Source organism: Vicia villosa, linkage group LG1 (assembly GCF_029867415.1).
Source record: "Vicia villosa cultivar HV-30 ecotype Madison, WI linkage group LG1, Vvil1.0, whole genome shotgun sequence".
NCBI classification, from domain to species: domain Eukaryota; kingdom Viridiplantae; phylum Streptophyta; class Magnoliopsida; order Fabales; family Fabaceae; genus Vicia; species Vicia villosa.
Window position 1 is genome coordinate 85,107,930 of NC_081180.1, and position 24,523 is coordinate 85,132,452.

At 38.7% G+C, this 24,523-nt stretch overlaps 1 pseudogene; it reads left to right on the top strand.

Moving 5' to 3' along the window:
• LOC131611227 (agamous-like MADS-box protein AGL62) lies at window positions 1-24,523 on the top strand (annotated as a pseudogene).

Here is a 24,523-nt window from a genome sequence, read left to right on the forward strand (position 1 = left end):
ATGTCAACTGAAAAGAAAACTTGTGGTCGCAAAAAGATTGAGATGAAAAAGATGAGCAAAGAAAGCAACCTGCAAGTAACTTTCTCGAAGCGTCGTAGTGGAGTCTTCAAGAAAGCCAGTGAGCTTTCCACACTTTGTGGTGCAGATGTTGCTCTCGTTGTATTCTCACCTGGAGAGAAGGTGTTTTCCTTTGGTCACCCACATGTTGATATAGTCATAGATCGTTATCTATCACGAGTTCCACCATAAAACAATGACACCATGCAATTTATTGAGGCTCAACGTAGTGCCAATGTGCGTGAGCTCAATAATCAATTAACTCAAATCAACAATACGTTGGACATTAAGAAGACGCGTGGATGTGAATTGAGCCATTTGCGCAAGGCAACTAAAGCTAAATTTTGGTGGGCTTGTCCCATTGATGGGATGGATATGGCTCAAATTAAATTATTCAAAAAGACTTTGGAAGATCTTAGAAAACTTGTTGCACAACAGGCTGATAGACTTGTAATTCCAGTTGCACCTACCCAAACTATTCAATTTTTTGTTTGAAATAATTCCAACACACATGTGTCTCACTGTCATACCCCAATTTTTGACCAAAGATACCACCTCATATCATAGCATATGCATCATTTGCATCTCTAACAAATTGCATAGCTTGTGTTTGCTACTTGTGACTCAGCAGGATTTAATCAGGAAATCACTCATCAGTACAAGTAACAATCAATTAGGGTTTTGTTCTCCCTTCATCTCAAATGAATCATCTTCATCAACAATCAACATTTGGTCCTCAGAGATTCATTTCAACAAGCTCAAAGGCTCTGAACCAACCAGATTAGGGTTTTGACTGAAGATAGCATACTCTTGACTTTTGCTCAGGATTTGACCCAATGACTTGGGACAAGACCTCAAGACCCCAAGTACATCATTTTGACCTAATCCATTAGCTCAAGACATCTCCTACACAAAGATTGATCAGACAAATCCTCAGATCAGGGTTTTGAACTATCAGGGACTGAAATCAGGGATCACATTTGGGAAACCCTAAAAATCCCCAGGAAGTCAATCAAAGGTTTCAATCATTTTCAAATAATCCCTATGACAACATCCAATGGAAATTGTATCTCAATTCAAGATCCACAGTCACCATTTGGTCCTCAAAGATTCACTTCAATAAGCTCAAAGGCTTTGAATCGACCAAACTAGGATTCTTCATTCATTCACGTATTCTTTGCAAGATAATTTCGTGTCCATGGAGGTTTTCAAATAAAGTGCGCCATTTCCATTTGTGTAATTCAAGAGTTTTGTTTGAAATCTATTTCAAGATTTTGGCCTATGGATTCGTCGTGGTGAAGAAAATTGTTTCTTATGGATTATTTGGAAGATGATACAAATTTGGAACAATTCATGAAAATTGCAAGAAATATCTTTTAGTCTATTTGTTGAAAGATTATTTCAAGAATTAAAAGTTCATTGGTGCAAGAACATTCTTCACATTACTTCAAGAACTACCATGGATCATTTGAATTTGCCAAAATTCAAAGTTCATTCAAAGAATATCCAATATTCATGGTTCATACAATTTCATTCAAGTTCTAAGAGAAATTCAAACATTACAAGTGGAGTTTCTTTACATGAACAAGTTCCAAATTTCAAATGAGTTACAATAGAGACTTTGTCCAAATTCAAGATTACATTATTTCAAGTCTAATTCAAGGTTCAAAGATATTACAACTTTCAAATTCTATTCACTTTCAAGAATACAAGTTCATACAATTTTAAAGTGGAATAAATTTGGATTACAAAGAATAAAAGAAAATGCAATGCTTTCTTGAATTCTTCAATCTTCAAAGTCTTCATTCTTCAAATTCAAGCTTCTTCATGCTTTCTTCAAAGTTCTCATGCAACATGAAAAAAAAGAAACAAAAAGAGGGGTGAAATTAGCAAAAGTCAAAGAAAGCCAAAGAGAGATTTTTATGTCATAAAATTATACAACTTAGAGATATCATAAAATGACATAAAAATTTACACACATGGCTTATATCATGAAAAATATCTTTGCATAAGAATATTCTTATTCTTATTTTTTATTCTTGCAATGATGAAGAATATATTCTTTTTCTTATCTTGCAATGATTGAAACTTGCCAATCAAGATTACCAATTGCCAAACACACCCTTAACTTTTCCTATAAATAGAAGGCCTCACTTCATTGCAAAACACACCAAAGCTACTATACTACTAGCTTTCTCACTTCTCTCTTTTCATAATTTTCAAAAAGTTCCATAGTTACAAAGGAGGGGAGAAGGCAGCCAATGTTCTGTAACTTCTAAGTTACAAAATACAAAAGAAGGAGGAAGAGGGAAGGCCTTCATACCTTGCTTGCTAGCAGCCTTCAACGATGGCTCCCATCTTCGAGCCTCCATAGATGAATCTTCAACATCTTCGCCGCAGGTAAGCCTCTTTTCTTTCACTCTCCATATTTCCATTAACCGTTGATTGTACCTGCAGCAGTTCAAAATTCAGCAACACATCAACAAACCTACAATAGTTGCTGCGACATCAACAACAATTTGCACAGCAACGATTCACAGTTAAAATCCAGCATAGCAACAACAACAGTTGGGAGAGCATCAACACCAACAATTCAAAGACTCAGCATCAACAACAACAATCCAGAAGTGGTTCAGCAACATCAATTTACAAAGAAAATTCAGAATTTGCATCAGTAACAACAACAATTTGCAAAGCAGCGGTTCAGACATTCAGAACAAAAATTCAGCAATAGCAAACAAATTGCAACAGTTGCAAGATCAAAACAGTAGCAACAAACTAACTCGCAGAATTTCAGAAGCAATCAAGCACATACCTCAACATCAAAACCGGCAAAAGTCTCCTTGCCGTAGGTAAGTCAATCCAACTCTTACTCTCAAAAATATCGTTGCTGTTATGAACATAGTTCCTGTTAGAACAAATTTTCCAGAAACATAAGGAATAGCATGAGTTGTTGTTGCTATACTGTTAAACAAAATTGAAAACGAAATTAAAAACACATACCTAGAATTTTGCTTCTGATTTCTCCTCCATGGACGCCGTAAAACCGAGAGAGCAGAGAGAACTCGCGGGTGCGATTGAGAGAGGAAGTCGCTGTAAGTTGTTGTTGTTCACCACCGATAGAGAGATGAGAGCGAAACCGAGAGCAACTCTGAAGAGTTGTTGTTGTGCCATCAATTTCCATGGAAGAGAGAAAGGCCGAGGTTTGTTGTTGTCGTGAAGAAGAAGAGTCACGGGCAAGAGAAATCGCGAGAGAGAGCTGAGAAATTGGTTGATGTTCTCGTTTTGTTTTTCTGTTCAGAAGCGTAAAAAGTGAGAAAAGGATTGGAAAGAGGCGCTGCCTCATGTGTTGGTTTAGGGTTCCAATCAAAACCCAGCAGCTTGTGGTAAGTAACATGGGCGGATCCGGGTTCCTCATGAACCGACCCGGTCCGATCCATTTTTTTTTATTATTTGTTCAGCTTTTGTCACTTTGGGCCTGCACCTCCAATCCGACTTTGGTACCTCCTGGCCCAATCTTCTCTTTTTCTTATTCCTATTTTAATTTCCTTTTAGTTTCTTTTTTTCATAGAAAAAACTAAATATTTTTAAGTTAATATAGGATTTAGTTTTATTTTCTAATCCTTATTAAAAATGACAAAAAATATGTTTTTTAAGATTAAAAGTTTTCTTTTAATATTTTCATATGTTTATAAGTGTGTTTTTTTTATTCTTATTAAAACAACAAAAAATATATTAGATGCATATTTAAGTTTGTGTTTCTAATTATTTTATCTTTTCATGAAAAAAACACAAAAAAATATCTTTTCTTAGATAAATTTCATTTGAATTTGATATTTTCATATTATTGTTGTATAGTTAATCATTTAAACTTTTTATTTGATTACTGTTGCACATCACTTGAATTTTCTAACTTCATCCGAGACTTCGAGATTATTTCTCTGTTGTTCTCTGTTTGTTTGGTCTTCCATTTGCTGTAGAACTCCATAAACAATTATTGGATGATCATGGAATTGCTGAAAGCTGTGAGCTTATCCGACGTTCTTTTCTACTGGTGAGGATGCTTAACATCTGTTTAAACCCTAATTTATTCCAAGCATATCACTTGAAGATCACGATAACACCTCAAACTCAGAAATCCAATTTTCTCATTCTTCGAGGTAAGCCTAAAACCCAATCAACTGTTTTCACAACAGTAATCAATTCACTTTCAAATCATCCATTGTTTTTCAAAACAGTGGGGCCTCTCGAATATTAGAGAGTATAAGACCCACTCTTTTTTCTTTTATACAGTTTTTCTTTGTACAGAAAACTCTTTCAAAACAAACTTTCAAACGGTTTTTCAAACCTCGCGTCTGTAAATAAAACAATCAACCATGTTTTATAAAAAATACCATGGGCCTCCATGTAGGTATAAGTCCCAAGCCCCTTTTGTACATACCCATTCCAGTACATGAAATTAGGTATTTCATTGTACGCCTTTTGTACATATCTCAATCAATTTGTTTTTAACCTTGAATAACAAACCAAAAATGAAGGTTTCTTTAAATCTTCCCAAAAATACCATGGGCCTCCATGTAGGTATAAGTCCCAAGCCCCTTTGTAAATACCTGTTTACATAGCTTTGAATAAACTCAAGTGGACTTCTCCCCAAGTATAAGTCCCGAGCCCTGTGTATACAAATGGATCATGCTTACAGGTATATTTCCTTCATAAACTCCATTATATACACACACTTTGTCATATATGTATAACTGTTCATATTTGTTCATGTACTTGTTCATATTTGTTCGTACTTGTTCATACTTGTGATTGTGTTATATGCTTATTCAACTTAGTACAACACTAGGTTCCCCATAGCCTCCTATTGGGCTTCGTGCAAAGAATCTCCACTAGTTTAGGTTAGGACATAGAGTATGGTTTCCCGGTGAAATCGCTCTAAGAGCTCAAACCAACTATACCATGCCTCCCCTTGGGCTTTGTACAAACGAGTGACCCTCCCATAGCCTCCTCTTGGGCTTACAATGCAAGGACCCTGGATTGTCCCTCCCATAGCCTCCTCTTGGGCTTACAATGCAAGGACCCTCGGATAGCCTCCTCTTGGGCTTCGTACAAGGACCCACAGGCTTCTTATAAGCATCCCCAATATCCAAATCAAATACCTTAGGAGATTAGACATTTATCATCTCTATGATAGGAGTATCTCTTCTATATCATCACAAACAATCAATCAATCAAACTTTTTTGCCACAAGGCTGGCTAATCAATCAAACTTCCTTTTGCCACAAGGCTGGCTAATCAATCAAACTGTTTTACCACCGTACTGGATGATTAATCAAAGTTTTTGTCACAAGGATGACTTCATTGAAACTTTTGCCACAAGGCTGGCTGATTAATCAAAGTTTTTGTCACAAGGCTGACTTCATTGAAACTTTTGCCACAAGGCTGGTTAAACAAACAAAAAGAACTTTATCATTCTAAGCACCCTAAGTGGCATGGCCCCGGGCTTATAATGAAAAGATTTTCAAACAAAAATCAAACAGATGTATGTGATGATATAGATTAGATACATCTAGCATTTAGACGACATTTGTCTATTTTCCTTTGCTTCCACTAGCATAAGTGGGAACTACGATTGCTCTGACTTTCTCAACATCCCTTTGAGAATACGTAGGCACAAGGTCGATCCTTGGCGAGCAAAACAAAACAAAAAAAACCATTCAAACCTTAGCACCCGTAGACCCCGAGCTACAGATGCTCTGATTCCCTCTAGGGGATATGTATGCAGAGGATCGCGATGATCTTTGCGAGCATAATCAAACAAACACCTTAGGTCCCATCTCTTTTCTCACAACAGAACCTCTCAACAATATGGAATGAAAAACAAAGCAAAGAAACCTATAGAGTACTATAGATACGTTGGGTGCTAATACCTTCCCTTCGTATAACCAACCCTCTTACCCAAGATCTCTCCCCCCACTTTTAGGTTATTGCAGCTTTTTTCCTTTTCCTCCTTTGGAAATAATAAAAAGTTTGGTCGGAACAAAAGAAAAATCATTTTTTTGAGCACTCGAGCCCAAAGAAGGCATCAGGTGTCTCATCCCACAAAAAAGAGGAACAAAACGATTTTTCGCCCGCGACAGAAAAATGGCGACTTCACTGGGGACCATCTTTTTATTGTTTCCAAAGGAAGGGTTATTTCTATTTATTTTATTTTTCATTTCATTTTTTGTTATATGTGTGGTTCTGGTTCTGTTACTTGTGTGGTTCTGTTACAAGTGATACATTATGGACAAATCCTAACCCGGATTAAGTACACATAAGAATTAGGTGGAGGGTATAGTCATGTGCAGGCGCACGTGAGAATCCTTCCGCTCAGTGGAGGTTCCTTGTTTGTAATATATGTTTAGCGAGTTAATTGCGAAGACATTATTGCTTTCATTGAACTGTAGAAGCTGAGTTGGCTGTAGAACCCCAACCCATCCTGGCCTTATTAGGTTGTGGTGCAGAAACTATTCAGGTGAAGACTTGGATTAGTTGTCATGCGGAGAACCACACTCATACGAGTTTTTCTTGAGAATATTGCTGGCTCATGAGTTTAATTGTGGAAAGCCGGTAATATCCGAAAGAAAAATGTAGACTCTGACGTATCAGTAGAACATGTTGTACAGGTGATTAACTAGAACTATCCCATATTTGGTTCTCTGACCTCATGCTCGTGACGCTGGACCTTTGAACTTGTGTGTACCATGTTTGTGTTACCATGTTTGTGTTGCCATGTTTACAGTACCATGTTTGCGTTACCATGTTCGCTTTACCATGTTTGAATATGTGGCATCCATGCATCCATGCATTCATACATCCATAAAAAATAAAAAAAATCTTTTTCCATAAAAACATGATTTTTTCCAAACAATTAGAGAATTTTCTTTGCAAACATTATAGGATTAAGTTATGGAGTGGGTAAAAAGGCATACCAAGAGGTACGGTTTCAAAGAGCCTAATGTGGAAAGACTGAAAGAGTTAGCGTCTTTTGTACAAGATCCTTCTGATTTTAGGAAAAGCCATGGAAAGCTTTTGCCTATCTTGAACACTCATGTTGATGAAGGACTTCTCAAAACTCTGGTTCAGTTTTATGATCCCGTCTACCGGTGTTTTACCTTTCCAGACTATCAGTTGGTACCAACCTTGGAAGAATATGCCAATCTTTTGGGTATTCCTGTGTCTGACAAAATACCTTTCAATGGTTTGGAAGCCATTCCTAAGTCACCAGTCATTGCAACAGGTACCCACTTGAAGAAATCTGAAATAGAGAGTAATTGGACTACCAAAGGAAACCTTCCAGGTTTGCCTTCACAGTTTCTAATAAAGAGAGCCTTTGATTTCATCGAGACTGGTAGCATGATAGCTTTTGAAGCTGTACTAGCCTTACTCATCTATGGGTTGGTTCTGTTTCCCAATATCGACGACTTTGTTGATATCAATGCCATAAAGGTCTTTTTGAATGGAAATCCCGTTCCGACTCTGCTTGGTGACATGTATTTCTCTGTCCATCATAGGAATCACCAAGGTGGTGGAATTATTGTATGTTGTGCACCTCTGTTGTTTAAATGGATTGTTTCACACTTACCTAAGTCTCCCATTTTCACGGAAAACCGGGAAGGTTTACGTTGGTCTCAAAGACTTATGTCTCTTACTAATAATGATATTCAGTGGTATACCTTGGCTCGCTGCGGTACAGAAACCATTGAAAGTTGTGGAGAATTCGCCAACGTACCCCTCATTGGTACACAAGGAGGAATTAACTACAATCCGGTCCTAGCCCGACGACAACTCGGGTATGCAAATTCAACTAAACCCATTGGCCCTACAGTGGAAAGCTACTTCTATCAGGAAGGAAATGATCCTCAAGGGTTGAAGACAAAAATGGTGAAAGCCTGGTACGACATCCGATGGAAAGAAAAAGGTGAGATAAAGAACTGTATTGCTACGAACGCCTATACCTGTTGGGTGAAGAAAAGAGCAAGGGAGTTTCAAATGCCTTATGATTATGAAAAACCCATGTTCCCTGTGGTACCTCAACGACCCAACATTCCCGCTATGGAGGAATACCAAGACACTTTGACCAAGATGAGGATAGAAAAAGACGCTTGGGAAGAAAAGTTTCGAAGAACTGATGTGGAAAATAGAAAGTTGAAGAAACGAGTGAAAGAACACGAAGAAACTCTCTATTATCAGGATGGATGGCTCATGAACAAAGATGAGAAGATCCGTCGGAAAGATGCCGCAATCAGAAGATACATCAAAGAAAGCAAGAAAAATCTTGAAGGCTCAACAAGCAACGCTCCGATACCTGACAATTGGAAGAATGTGGTTGACAAGCTGAGAGCTGAAAAGGCCGAGTTGAAAGCTCGCTATGGGAAAGAAATCATGAAGCTCAAGCTGCACAATGCATTTGGTTCTTCGTCTGATGAAGATGTTTAGGATTTGTTTAGATTTTCATGTATCATTTGATTCTGTAAGGAGCTACGCTCCAATGTTGTAACATTTCCCATTATTTCAATAAAAGAATTGTTTGTGTTCAAATATTTGCAAGGAAATAATCTTTAAAATGTTTGGAAAAATCATAAATTTTCTTTTTGCATACATCATTCTGCATATCGAGTCTGTTATATAGAGTCTCATCTTTTGGATCTTTCTCCATTTGATCGTCAAGCTGTCGCGTCTCAAAGTTTCTCGACCGCGCTCGCAATCAGATCACAGATACAATACTCGTTCAAGCAGAAGAAGAGTAATGGAACACTCTGAACAAGAGAATATTGAGCTTCGTGGTACAGTGACCACTCTTCAGGAAAAGTTGGAAAGTCTCACTACTCTGGTTGACTCCTTAATGGCCGCACAGAATCATCCGCCGCCACCCAACAGTCAAGCAACAGTGACTTCTGAAGTCACTACTCCAGTTTCTACAGTTGCATTCGGTATTCCATCTTTCTCTATGCCAGAAGGTTGGGGCCCGCCTTTCAGCTTTGGTACAGGTTTCCGCCATAATTTCTCTGGGGTTCAAACAGCTACAACTGAAGCACCTGCTGCACAAGGTTCGGCATTTATTCCACATTCAGGGGTAACTTTTTCCCAAATCACTATGGCACTTTCTCAACCCACTATGACAGTTCCGACCCCTACGGTTCACACTGTTCCTTATGATGGCAATGAGATTTATCATGATCAAGGTGATAGCACAAATCAGCGAAGTCTTGTGGGAGATCTCCAAGAACAGTTCAACAAGATTCAATTGGAAGTCAAGGCTATTCGTGGGAAAGATTTGTTTGGAAAGAATGCCCAGGAGCTATGTTTGGTTCCCAGTGTACAAATACCTGCTAAATTCAAGGTCCCTGACTTTGAGAAGTACAAAGGTAGTTCTTGTCCACAAAGCCATCTTGTGATGTATGCCAGAAAGATGTCTACTTATGCAGATAATCATCAGTTGCTTATCCATTACTTTCAAGACAGTTTGACCGGTGCCGCACTGAAGTGGTACACAGGCTTGGATAGCACTAATATTCGAACATTCAATGACCTAGGTGAGGCCTTTGTCCGACAATACAAGTATAACTCGGATATGGCTCCGGACAGAGATCAACTTCGATCCATGGCTCAGAAAGATCATGAAGCTTTCAAAGAATATGCCCAACGATGGAGAGAAACTGCTGCTCAGATTAATCCACCGTTAAAAGAGAAAGAGATGACAAAGATCTTTTTGAATACTCTCAGTCCGTTTTATTATGAACGCATGATTGCTAGTGCTCCAAGTGATTTCACCGAAATAGTAAACATGGGGATGCGTCTAGAAGAAGGAGTCCGAACAGGACGTTTAACTAAAGAAGGTGGATCTTCGAGTGGAACCAAAAAGTTCGGAAGTGGTTTCCCAAAGAAGAAAGAACAAAGTGTTGACATGGTATCCCAAGGGAGGCCAAGAGGAAATGTCAGTCGTCAACAACAGGTTTCTGCTATTGCGCCAGTCGTTAATACAACACCGAATCCGGGATTCACTCCTCAGTTTCAGCAACAACAGCCTCGACAACAGGCTCAGCAGTTAAACAATAATCAGAATCGAGTACAAAGAGCTCCACAGTTTGATCCGATTCCAATGACCTATACAGAATTGTACCCTGCTTTGATTGAAAGAGGTCTTGTTCAAACTAAAGCACCACCACCAGTACCTGAGAAACTCCCATGGTGGTACAAAGCTGAGGTCTCATGCCCTTATCATCAAGGAGCACCTGGCCATGATCTTGAGCATTGCATAGCTTTGAAATATGAAGTTCAGAGGTTGGTTAGATCTAATCTCCTCTCTTTCAGAAATTTGAATCCTAATGTGCAAGCAAATCCGCTGCCCAATCATGGAGGACATGTTGTAAACATGGTGTATGGATGTCCTGGTCCGTACCGAGTCTATAATATCAATTTCTCAAGAGCCGATTTGGTACAAATGCACGCCACTCTCTGTCGAGGGCCGAGTTTTCGCCAGCATCAATATGGTTCCTGTAGAATATGTTGTGTGGATCCTCACGGGTGTTCGATTGTGAGAAGAGATCTCCAAGTTCTGCTAGATAATGGTACTATTGAGATCTACAGAAATAGGGATGAAAATGAAGTTAACATGATAGGATGTTATCCGCATGAGCTTTTAGTCTCAGATATCAACTCGGAGATGCCTAAAGTTAACGTCATCATTCCTCATTTCAACATGCCTGAGCGCATAGAAGTTACTTACAACAAGCCAAAGGTTCCTATTGCTCCTTTGATCATTTGTCTACCTGGACCTGTTCCTTATGACTCTGACAAGGCAGTTCCATACAACTACAATGCAACAATGATAAAGGATGGGCAAGAAGTTCCTTTACCTACTCTTTCATCTGTCGTGAACATCGCTGATGTGAATCGAGTAACAAGAAGTGGACGTGTGTATACTCCACTACCTTCAAAGCAGCCTGTTGCTCCTGCAACCGGGCAAAATCCTGTCAATACACCAGTGGGGAATCCTGAGGAAACTCCTGTCAGTAATACAAACACTGATGTTAGCCAATCCAGTGGAACCAATGTGAATTCTGACTTTGATGAAATTTTGAAGCTTATCAAAAGAAGTGAATACAAGATTGTGGATCAGCTTATGCAGACTCCTTCAAAGATCTCAATACTTTCATTGCTGTTGAATTCAGAAGCCCACAGGGAAGCCCTGATGAAGGTCTTAGATCAAGCTTTTGTAGATCATGATGTGACTATTGATCACTTTGATGGGATAATAGCCAACATAACTGCTTGCAACAATTTAAGCTTCTGTGATGAAGAACTCCCCAAGGAGGGTAAAAATCACAATCTTGCTTTGCACATTTCTATGAACTGTCAGTCAGACTCTTTGTCCAATGTGTTGGTAGACACCGGATCTTCCTTGAATGTGATGCCAAAGACGACTCTTGCTCGCTTGTCTTACCAAGGAATGCCTATGAAGTTCAGTGGTGTAGTTGTCAAAGCATTTGATGGATCGCGAAAGTCTGTTATCGGCGAAGTCAACCTTCCCATGACAATTGGTCCACATACATTTCAAATCACTTTCCAGGTCATGGACATTCAAGTTGCTTATAGCTGTCTGTTAGGACGATCATGGATCCATGAAGCAGGGGCAGTAACTTCTACGCTCCATCAAAAGTTAAAATTTGTAACAAATGGAAAATTGGTAACGATAAGTGGAGAACAAGCCTTGATGGTGAGCCATTTATCCAATTTCTCTTTCATAAGTGCTGATGATGTGGAAGGAACTCAGTTCCAAGGTCTCTCTTTAGAAGACGAATCTTCCAAGAAGAAAGCATCAATCTCTTCTTACAAAGAGGCGGTAAAAGTAGTGAAAGATGGAACTACCACTGGCTGGGGGCAAGTTGTGATCCCGACCAAGAATGAAACCAGAGCAGGTCTCGGATGTTCACCAACATTCTCAAACTGCACCAAGAAGGATGAAACCTTTCGACCGATCAAAGAAACATTCATCAGTGGAGGATTCCTTAACCCAATTCCTCAAGAGGTTAATGTCCTTATCGAAGAATGCATCGAAGAAGGTCTACCTGATCCTGAAGAAGAATGGAAATGTTATCTCAATGACTCGGGATACATATCTCAGGAAGAACCATATCCTCCTTCAGAGAAAACAAGTGCTAAAGAAATTCCGCCTATTCCTGCAGAAATCTGGGACACCTTGGGACAACCAAGTGGAAAATTTGATTATATGGTGAAATACACTGCACCTGAAAGTTACAAGATTGCGACTGAGGACATCCAACCAACTGGATGGGGAGATTCCTTTGAATGCAATAGTCAACCAGGAGAGGCTTATCAGCCCTGTCAATTTTCTCAGCAGCCTGAAATTACTGACTTCAATGCATCTGCCAAGGTTTATAATCCTGAAGGTGGTTATTATCACATAAATGCCATTTTTGAAGATGAAGGGGAAGATGGTCCCGCAACTGACTCAGAAAGTGTCGCTGACAATGAGTCTCTTCATCCTGAAGACTGGGAAATACATCCTGAAAATTCTGAAGATTGTGACTCATCATATGCTCTTCAAGAAGTAGAAGAAGACCGTTTCAATTCTACAAAGAACAAGGTTGACAAACCAGGACCTTCAAATCCTGCTCGACCAGCGGTCAATGTCAATACTGAAGATAATTCTGAGGAGAATTTTCCTGAATACATAATACACAGAGGAGTTCGTTGTTACTGGAAAGCTGTCGACATTCCGAATGTTGTTCGCCGCTCAAAGTAATCACCTCGCTGTTATTTTGACCTCCTGCCTTGCCCAAAGCAGAGAGATGTTTTATAGGGCTTTGCTTTTAAATGTTCCGCCCAAATAACTTTGTGTATAGGGCTTTGTTTTAAAAGTTTCCCTCTTTGTCCTGCCCAAGGCAAATGAGTTTGTGTTTAGGGCTTTGTTTCAAAAATGAATCATAAATAAAGCGTCATTTTGAATTCCCTACACTATGTGTTTTATTTTTTGCTTTTTTTTCTGGAAATGGTAATCCTAAAAAACCAAAAAAAAACTTTTTCAAAAAAAAAAAAAAATCTGCATACACTCCTGCATTCATAAATTTTCTGAAATAAATATAAATCACATGTGCAGATTTACTATTGGTAAACCCATTGAATGCAATAACCCTATGCCCTCTCCCAACTTTGAGTTTCCTGTGTTCGAAGCCGAAGAAGAGGAAGAAGAGGAGATCCCGGACGAGATCTCTCGATTACTTAAGCACGAGGAAAGAGCCATTCTGCCTCACAAAGAGCCTTTAGAAAAGATCAACTTGGGTTCTGAAGAAGACAAAAAAGAAGTGACCATTGGATCGCTGCTTGATACTGATATCAAGAGTAAGTTGACGGACCTTCTCAAAGAATACGTTGACGTGTTTGCCTGGTCCTACCAAGACATGCCTGGGTTGGATACCAATATTGTTCAGCATTTCTTACCATTGAAGCCAGAATGTCCGCCAGTTAAGCAGAAATTGCGAAGGACTCACCCTGATATGGCTAACAAGATCAAAGTGGAAGTTCAAAAACAACTCGATGCAGGTTTTCTTGTCACCTCAGAGTATCCTCAATGGTTGGCCAACATAGTGCCAGTTCCGAAGAAAGATGGAAAAGTCAGAATGTGTGTTGACTACCGTGACTTGAACAAGGCCAGTCCAAAAGATGACTTTCCATTACCACATATTGACATGCTGGTTGATAACACTGCTAAGTTCAACGTCTTTTCCTTCATGGACGGGTTCTCCGGTTATAATCAGATCAAGATGGCTCCCGAAGACATGGAGAAGACATCTTTCATCACCCCATGGGGTACATTTTGCTACAAAGTGATGCCATTTGGATTAAAGAATGCCGGCGCAACTTACCAAAGGGCAATGACTACTCTCTTTCATGACATGATGCATAAAGAAATTGAAGTTTATGTGGACGACATGATAGCCAAGTCCAGCACAGAAGAAGAACATATTGAATACCTTTTGAAGTTGTTTCAACGATTAAGGAAATATCAGCTTCGCTTGAATCCTAACAAATGTACTTTTGGGGTTAGATCTGGAAAACTCTTGGGTTTCATTGTCAGCCAAAGAGGTATTGAAGTAGATCCCGACAAAGTCAGAGCTATTCAAGAGATGCCTGCACCAAAAACTGAAAAGCAAGTAAGAGGATTTCTCGGACGATTGAACTATATCTCCAGATTTATCTCTCAGATGACTGCTACTTGTGGGCCAATTTTCAAGCTTCTCCGCAAAGATCAAGGGGTTGTATGGACTGAAGATTGCCAGAAAGCGTTTGACAGTATCAAGGAATACCTGTTAGAACCACCAATATTGATTCCTCCAGTTGAAGGAAGACCATTAATCATGTACCTTACTGTGTTGGAAGAATCCATGGGCTGTATGCTTGGACAACAAGATGAAACTGGTAAGAAGGAGCATGCCATCTATTACTTAAGTAAGAAATTCACAGATTGTGAGTCTCGTTACTCCATGCTCGAAAAAACATGTTGTGCTTTGGCTTGGGCTTCAAAACGTCTCCGCCAATACATGATCAACAATACTACTTGGTTAATCTCCAAGATGGATCCGATCAAGTATGTCTTTGAAAAGCCTGCCTTAACCGGAAGGATTGCCCGGTGGCAAATGCTGTTATCCGAATATGACATTGAATACCGTGCTCAAAAAGCGGTCAAAGGAAGCATTCTCGCCGATCATTTGGCGCATCAACCAATTAATGAATATCAATCTCTCAAGTTTGACTTTCCTGATGAAGATGTCTTGTACTTGAAGATGAAAGATTGTGACGAACCATTACCTGAAGAAGGTCCTGAGTCTGGATCAAGATGGGGCCTAATTTTTGATGGAGCAGTAAACGCTTTTGGCAATGGAATTGGGGCAATCATCATCACTCCCAAGGGTACCCATATCCCGTTTTCCGCCAGACTGCTATTTGATTGTACCAACAACATCGCAGAATATGAAGCTTGTATCATGGGTCTCGAAGAAGCCATTGACTTAAGGATCAAGATCCTCGACATATATGGAGATTCAGCCCTCGTGATCAACCAAATCAAAGACAAATGGGAAACTTACCACCCTGGCTTGATTCCTTACAGAGATTATGCAAGACGTCTGTTGACTTTCTTCAACAAGGTTGAATTGCATCATATACCTCGAGATCAGAATCGAATGGCAGACGCCTTGGCTACTCTATCTTCCATGTTCAAAGTCAATCACTGGAATGATATGCCTACAGTCAGAATTACACGCCTTGAAAGGCCCGCCTATGTGTTTGCAACTGAAGCAGTCATCGATGATAAACCGTGGTTCCACGACATCAAACGCTTCCTTCAAACTCAAGAGTACCCGCTTGGGGCATCAAACAAAGATAAGAAAACTCTAAGGAGACTTTCTGGCAGTTTCTTCCTGAACGGAGATGTGCTATACAAAAGAAATTTCGACATGGTTTTGCTTAGATGCGTGGACAGACACGAAGCAGACATGTTAATGCATGAAGTGCATGAAGGGTCCTTTGGAACTCATTCAAATGGGCATGCAATGTCCAAAAAGATCTTAAGAGCAGGATACTATTGGTTGACAATGGAATCTGATTGTTACAAACACGTGAAGAGATGTCACAAGTGCCAGATCTACGCAGATAAGATCCATGTGCCACCGACTCTACTCAACGTTCTATCATCTCCATGGCCTTTCTCCATGTGGGGTATCGATATGATTGGAATGATCGAACCGAAAGCTTCAAATGGTCATCGTTTCATCTTAGTGGCAATTGATTACTTCACCAAATGGGTCGAAGCAGCATCTTATGCCAATGTTACAAGACAAGTGGTTGTGAGGTTCATCAAGAACAACATCATTTGCCGATATGGTGTTCCCAGCAAGATCATTACTGACAATGGTTCAAACTTGAACAACAAAATGATGAAAGAATTGTGTGAGGAATTCAAGATTGAGCATCATAACTCTTCTCCTTACAGACCAAAAATGAATGGCGCCGTTGAAGCTGCCAACAAGAACATTAAGAAGATCGTCCAGAAAATGGTAGTCACTTACAAAGACTGGCATGAAATGCTGCCATTCGCTTTACATGGGTACCGTACTTCAGTGCGTACTTCAACAGGGGCAACTCCCTTTTCTCTAGTATACGGCATGGAAGCTGTGCTCCCCGTAGAAGTTGAAATCCCATCAATAAGAGTCCTCATGGAGACTAAGTTATCAGAGGCTGAATGGTGTCAAAACAGATACGATCAGTTGAACTTAATCGAAGAAAAACGTATGACTGCTCTATGCCATGGACAGTTATACCAAGCAAGGATGAAACAAGCTTTCAACAAAAAGGTTCGACCTCGTGAATTTCAAGAAGGCGACCTCGTGCTTAAAAAGATCTTGTCTTTTCAACCAGATTCTAGGGGCAAATGGTCTCCAAATTACGAAGGCCCGTATGTTGTCAAAAGAACATTTTCTGGCGGCGCCATGACTCTTGCAACCATGGATGGTGATGAACTCCCACATCCTGTGAATGCTGATGCAGTCAAGAAATACTTTGTCTAAAAAACACAAAAGAACAGCTCGGTAAGTCGAAAACCCGCAAAGGGCGACTTAGGCAAAAATGAGCGTCTCGGTGGACTGAAAACCCGAAAGGGCGGTCCAGGCAAAAATTAGAGACAATAAAAAAAATATATATAAAAATATCCTGGTAGATTGAAAACCTGAAAGGGCAATCTAGGCAAAAATTAGGGATTCATGACAAAGTAACTGCATCAGTCCATACTTCGTCACCTGAGGAGTCTTTTTTCATCAAAGGATCTTCAAACAAATCATCGCCAAATCTGAAGCGACAAGCACAGTTGTAACTCAAAGTTGTTAGAGGGAATAGTGGTTATTGCTTTCAATGTAGCCTTTTCCGCATAATTACCATTTCCAACTTTTGTAAATACTCCATGGAATCACGCCTTTAGCTGATTACCATCCTATTAAATAAATTTGAGCCTTGTGCCCATTTGTTTGCAATCTTTAATTTTTTTTTCAGCTTGCAAAATGACGCTTTAATTGTGTTATTCACTTTTGAAAAAAAGAAAAAAAGTTTTAAATGAATTTACTTCCCTTTTTTCAAAATAAAAGCGAAATTTTCCTTTGAGTTGTGAGCAACGGAAGGAACATCAGCAGTCGTCTCCATAGGATGAACAAAAGGATTCTCCCGGAAAAATTGTTGAGACAACGGTATTCTGGTCCCAGAAAAGAATTCCTGAAGCAATTATCCCTCGAGGTAAAGAAGCTCTTCTATCCCCAGTGAAGAAGCTCTCCTATCCTCAGTGACGAAGATTTTCCATCTCCAGTGAAGAAGTTCTTCCATCTCAATAAGAAAAGATGCTTATCTTCCCTAGAGAAGTTTAAAGCACACAACATCATTCATCACCTATGTTATCTACACCGTGTTGAAGAACATTTGCCAAGTATCTGGTTGTATTGCGACGTCGGTCCTTCTCCAGTATATACTTCTTTGTCTGTCAGTATCGTCAACATGCATGCTACATTCATGACATTCATCATTCATACATATTTGCATCATTTATGCATTCTTGCATTTTTTTGTCTGCATAAAATCACTTGTTTAGGATATATCTATCCTCAAAAAAAAAAAAAAAAAAAAGAAAAGAAAGAAAAGAAACAAAAAAATGGGCGTGTCATCTCTCCAAGTAGGTTGTCACCCATAAGCAGAAAGAACATCTTCTTTCTCCAGTTCCCCACTGAGATCATTCCTCGTGGAAGAAGGTTGCTTTAGTTTTCTCCTCTCAAAACAAAGGAGAGAATCCCTAGTTGAGTTCATTCCTCATTGGGTACAAAGTCTTGTTTGACTGTTTCTTTCCAATTCATTCTTGGTTAGAACCCTATCTTTACCAGAAATTCAAATCCCGATTCCCCAAATAGAGTCGTGAAAAAAACAGACAATAAGCAATAGCCTCATCATCCGAGCAGCTTATGTCTCTTCCAAAAGACTTTTCCTCTCAAGGAAATCAATCATGAAGACCATTTGACGATCAGGGCTTTATTACTGTTCACAAGGCTGAATAACCAGTAATTTCCCTAACAAAGTCTCCAGAATCATTTTATCACTTGGCTGATAATTGATCATGTCTTCAGAACCACTATCACGAGGCTGGTAGTCGGTAACCTTTTGTTCTGGTTATATTATTTTACATGTCTATCCCAATGCTGATAGTCGACAATACTAACCGAACCTTTGAAACTCTTTTTACCTTGTCAAGTCTATCCCCGTGCTGATAGTCGGTAATACAGTTTCATACCTTTCACCTTCGCATTATTAAACAAGTCTATCCCCATGCTGATAGTCGATAATGTTGATAGGTAAGCTTTTCTTACAAAGCTATCATTCCCCGGTGAAGCATACACTTGCCTTCCCGAAAAGACAAAACGGATTCTCTTCCTAAAACGGATTGAGACATCCTTCCCGATCTCTTTTCCCCAGCGGAGTCAGTTTTGATATTCCCTCGGTAAAGATATCCTTGCATCATTCGCAATTTTGGTATCTTAGGTCCAAAATTCGCGTCTTCTGATATTTAAGTCTCTTCCACCCTATCAAAACGAAGATTTTCAATCTTCATGTCTCAGGTTGAAGAAACTTAAATAGGGGCATCTGTCATACCCCAATTTTTGACCAAAGATACCACCTCATATCATAGCATATGCATCATTTGCATCTCTAACAAATTGCATAGCTTGTGTTTGCTACTTGTGACTCAGCAGGATTTAATCAGGAAATCACTCATCAGTACAAGTAACAATCAATTAGGGTTTTGTTCTCCCTTCATCTCAAATGAATCATCTTCATCAACAATCAACATTTGGTCCTCAGAGATTCATTTCAACAAGCTCAAAGGCTCTGAACCAACCAGATTAGGGTTTTGACTGAAGATAGCATACTCTTGACTTTTGCTCAGGATTTGACCCAATGACTTGGGACAAGACCTCAAGACCCCAAGTACATCATTTTGACCTAATCCATTAGCTCAAGACATCTCCTACACAAAGATTGATCAGACAAATCCTCAGATCAGGGTTTTGAACTATCAGGGACTGAAATCAGGGATCACATTTGGGAAACCCTAAAAATCCCCAGGAAGTCAATCAAAGGTTTCAATCATTTTCAAATAATCCCTATGACAACATCCAATGGAAATTGTATCTCAATTCAAGATCCACAGTCACCATTTGGTCCTCAAAGATTCACTTCAATAAGCTCAAAGGCTTTGAATCGACCAAACTAGGATTCTTCATTCATTCACGTATTCTTTGCAAGATAATTTCGTGTCCATGGAGGTTTTCAAATAAAGTGCGCCATTTCCATTTGTGTAATTCAAGAGTTTTGTTTGAAATCTATTTCAAGATTTTGGCCTATGGATTCGTCGTGGTGAAGAAAATTGTTTCTTATGGATTATTTGGAAGATGATACAAATTTGGAACAATTCATGAAAATTGCAAGAAATATCTTTTAGTCTATTTGTTGAAAGATTATTTCAAGAATTAAAAGTTCATTGGTGCAAGAACATTCTTCACATTACTTCAAGAACTACCATGGATCATTTGAATTTGCCAAAATTCAAAGTTCATTCAAAGAATATCCAATATTCATGGTTCATACAATTTCATTCAAGTTCTAAGAGAAATTCAAACATTACAAGTGGAGTTTCTTTACATGAACAAGTTCCAAATTTCAAATGAGTTACAATAGAGACTTTGTCCAAATTCAAGATTACATTATTTCAAGTCTAATTCAAGGTTCAAAGATATTACAACTTTCAAATTCTATTCACTTTCAAGAATACAAGTTCATACAATTTTAAAGTGGAATAAATTTGGATTACAAAGAATAAAAGAAAATGCAATGCTTTCTTGAATTCTTCAATCTTCAAAGTCTTCATTCTTCAAATTCAAGCTTCTTCATGCTTTCTTCAAAGTTCTCATGCAACATGAAAAAAAAGAAACAAAAAGAGGGGTGAAATTAGCAAAAGTCAAAGAAAGCCAAAGAGAGATTTTTATGTCATAAAATTATACAACTTAGAGATATCATAAAATGACATAAAAATTTACACACATGGCTTATATCATGAAAAATATCTTTGCATAAGAATATTCTTATTCTTATTTTTTATTCTTGCAATGATGAAGAATATATTCTTTTTCTTATCTTGCAATGATTGAAACTTGCCAATCAAGATTACCAATTGCCAAACACACCCTTAACTTTTCCTATAAATAGAAGGCCTCACTTCATTGCAAAACACACCAAAGCTACTATACTACTAGCTTTCTCACTTCTCTCTTTTCATAATTTTCAAAAAGTTCCATAGTTACAAAGGAGGGGAGAAGGCAGCCAATGTTCTGTAACTTCTAAGTTACAAAATACAAAAGAAGGAGGAAGAGGGAAGGCCTTCATACCTTGCTTGCTAGCAGCCTTCAACGATGGCTCCCATCTTCGAGCCTCCATAGATGAATCTTCAACATCTTCGCCGCAGGTAAGCCTCTTTTCTTTCACTCTCCATATTTCCATTAACCGTTGATTGTACCTGCAGCAGTTCAAAATTCAGCAACACATCAACAAACCTACAATAGTTGCTGCGACATCAACAACAATTTGCACAGCAACGATTCACAGTTAAAATCCAGCATAGCAACAACAACAGTTGGGACAGCATCAACACCAACAATTCAAAGACTCAGCATCAACAACAACAATCCAGAAGTGGTTCAGCAACATCAATTTACAAAGAAAATTCAGAATTTGCATCAGTAACAACAACAATTCGCAAAGCAGCGGTTCAGACATTCAGAACAAAAATTCAGCAATAGCAAACAAATTGCAACAGTTGCAAGATCAAAACAGTAGCAACAAACTAACTCGCAGAATTTCAGAAGCAATCAAGCACATACCTCAACATCAAAACCGGCAAAAGTCTCCTTGCCGTAGGTAAGTCAATCCAACTCTTACTCTCAAAAATATCGTTGCTGTTATGAACATAGTTCCTGTTAGAACAAATTTTCCAGAAACATAAGGAATAGCATGAGTTGTTGTTGCTATACTGTTAAACAAAATTGAAAACGAAATTAAAAACACATACCTAGAATTTTGCTTCTGATTTCTCCTCCATGGACGCCGTAAAACCGAGAGAGCAGAGAGAACTCGCGGGTGCGATTGAGAGAGGAAGTCGCTGTAAGTTGTTGTTGTTCACCACCGATAGAGAGATGAGAGCGAAACCGAGAGCAACTCTGAAGAGTTGTTGTTGTGCCATCAATTTCCATGGAAGAGAGAAAGGCCGAGGTTTGTTGTTGTCGTGAAGAAGAAGAGTCACGGGCAAGAGAAATCGCGAGAGAGAGCTGAGAAATTGGTTGATGTTCTCCTTTTGTTTTTCTGTTCAGAAGCGTAAAAAGTGAGAAAAGGATTGGAAAGAGGCGCTGCCTCATGTGTTGGTTTAGGGTTCCAATCAAAACCCAACAGCCTGTGGTAAGTAACATGGGCGGATCCGGGTTCCTCATGAACCGACCCGGTCCGATCCATTTTTTTTATTATTTGTTCAGCTTTTGTCACTTTGGGCCTGCACCTCCAATCCGACTTTGGTACCTCCTGGCCCAATCTTCTCTTTTTCTTATTCCTATTTTAATTTCCTTTTAGTTTCTTTTTTTCATAGAAAAAACTAAATATTTTTAAGTTAATATAGGATTTAGTTTTATTTTCTAATCCTTATTAAAAATGACAAAAAATATGTTTTTTAAGATTAAAAGTTTTCTTTTAATATTTTCATATGTTTATAAGTGTGTTTTTTTTATTCTTATTAAAACAACAAAAAATATATTAGATGCATATTTAAGTTTGTGTTTCTAATTATTTTATCTTTTCATGAAAAAAACACAAAAAAATATCTTTTCTTAGATAAATTTCATTTGAATTTGATATTTTCATATTATTGTTGTATAGTTAATCATTTAAACTTTTTATTTGATTACTGTTGCACATCACTTGAATTTTCTAACTTCATCCGAGACTTCGAGATTATTTCTCTGTTGTTCTCTGTTTGTTTGGTCTTCCATTTGCTGTAGAACTCCATAAACAATTACTGGATGATCATGGAATTGCTGAAAGCTGTGAGCTTATCCGACGTTCTTTTCTACTGGTGAGGATGCTTAACATCTGTTTAAACCCTAATTTATTCCAAGCATATCACTTGAAGATCACGATAACACCTCAAACTCAGAAATCCAATTTTCTCATTCTTCGAGGTAAGCCTAAAACTCAATCAACTGTTTTCACAACAGTAATCAATTCACTTTCAAATCATCCATTGTTTTTCAAAACAGTGGGGCCTCTCGAATATTAGAGAGTATAAGACCCACTCTTTTTTCTTTTATACAGTTTTTCTTTGTACAGAAAACTCTTTCAAAACAAACTTTCAAACGGTTTTTCAAACCTCGCGTCTGTAAATAAAACAATCAACCATGTTTTATAAAAAATACCATGGGCCTCCATGTAGGTATAAGTCCCAAGCCCCTTTTGTACATACCCATTCCAGTACATGAAATTAGGTATTTCATTGTACGCCTTTTGTACATATCTCAATCAATTTGTTTTTAACCTTGAATAACAAACCAAAAATGAAGGTTTCTTTAAATCTTCCCAAAAATACCATGGGCCTCCATGTAGGTATAAGTCCCAAGCCCCTTTGTAAATACCTGTTTACATAGCTTTGAATAAACTCAAGTGGACTTCTCCCCAAGTATAAGTCCCGAGCCCTGTGTATACAAATGGATCATGCTTACAGGTATATTTCCTTCATAAACTCCATTATATACACACACTTTGTCATATATGTATAACTGTTCATATTTGTTCATGTACTTGTTCATATTTGTTCGTACTTGTTCATACTTGTGATTGTGTTATATGCTTATTCAACTTAGTACAACACTAGGTTCCCCATAGCCTCCTATTGGGCTTCGTGCAAAGAATCTCCACTAGTTTAGGTTAGGACATAGAGTATGGTTTCCCGGTGAAATCGCTCTAAGAGCTCAAACCAACTATACCATGCCTCCCCTTGGGCTTTGTACAAACGAGTGACCCTCCCATAGCCTCCTCTTGGGCTTACAATGCAAGGACCCTGGATTGTCCCTCCCATAGCCTCCTCTTGGGCTTACAATGCAAGGACCCTCGGATAGCCTCCTCTTGGGCTTCGTACAAGGACCCACAGGCTTCTTATAAGCATCCCCAATATCCAAATCAAATACCTTAGGAGATTAGACATTTATCATCTCTATGATAGGAGTATCTCTTCTATATCATCACAAACAATCAATCAATCAAACTTTTTTGCCACAAGGCTGGCTAATCAATCAAACTTCCTTTTGCCACAAGGCTGGCTAATCAATCAAACTGTTTTACCACCGTACTGGATGATTAATCAAAGTTTTTGTCACAAGGCTGACTTCATTGAAACTTTTGCCACAAGGCTGGCTGATTAATCAAAGTTTTTGTCACAAGGCTGACTTCATTGAAACTTTTGCCACAAGGCTGGTTAAACAAACAAAAACATCTTTATCATTCTAAGCACCCTAAGTGGCATGGCCCCGGGCTTATAATGAAAAGATTTTCAAACAAAAATCAAACAGATGTATGTGATGATATAGATTAGATACATCTAGCATTTAGACGACATTTGTCTATTTTCCTTTGCTTCCACTAGCATAAGTGGGAACTACGATTGCTCTGACTTTCTCAACATCCCTTTGAGAATACGTAGGCACAAGGTCGATCCTTGGCGAGCAAAACAAAACAAAAAAAACCATTCAAACCTTAGCACCCGTAGACCCCGAGCTACAGATGCTCTGATTCCCTCTAGGGGATATGTATGCAGAGGATCGCGATGATCTTTGCGAGCATAATCAAACAAACACCTTAGGTCCCACCTCTTTTCTCACAACAGAACCTCTCAACAATATGGAATGAAAAACAAAGCAAAGAAACCTATAGAGTACTATAGATACGTTGGGTGCTAATACCTTCCCTTCGTATAACCAACCCTCTTACCCAAGATCTCTCCCCCCACTTTTAGGTTATTGCAGCTTTTTTCCTTTTCCTCCTTTGGAAATAATAAAAAGTTTGGTCGGAACAAAAGAAAAATCATTTTTTTTGAGCACTCGAGCCCAAAGAAGGCATCAGGTGTCTCATCCCACAAAAAAGAGGAACAAAACGATTTTTCGCCCGCGACACTCACCATCAAGGAAATCTTCAACAAACTCGAATGTTTCAACCTCAATATTTTCAGAACTCTATGTTACAATCTCATTTGTTTGGCTTCAACAATATGGGAGGGTAG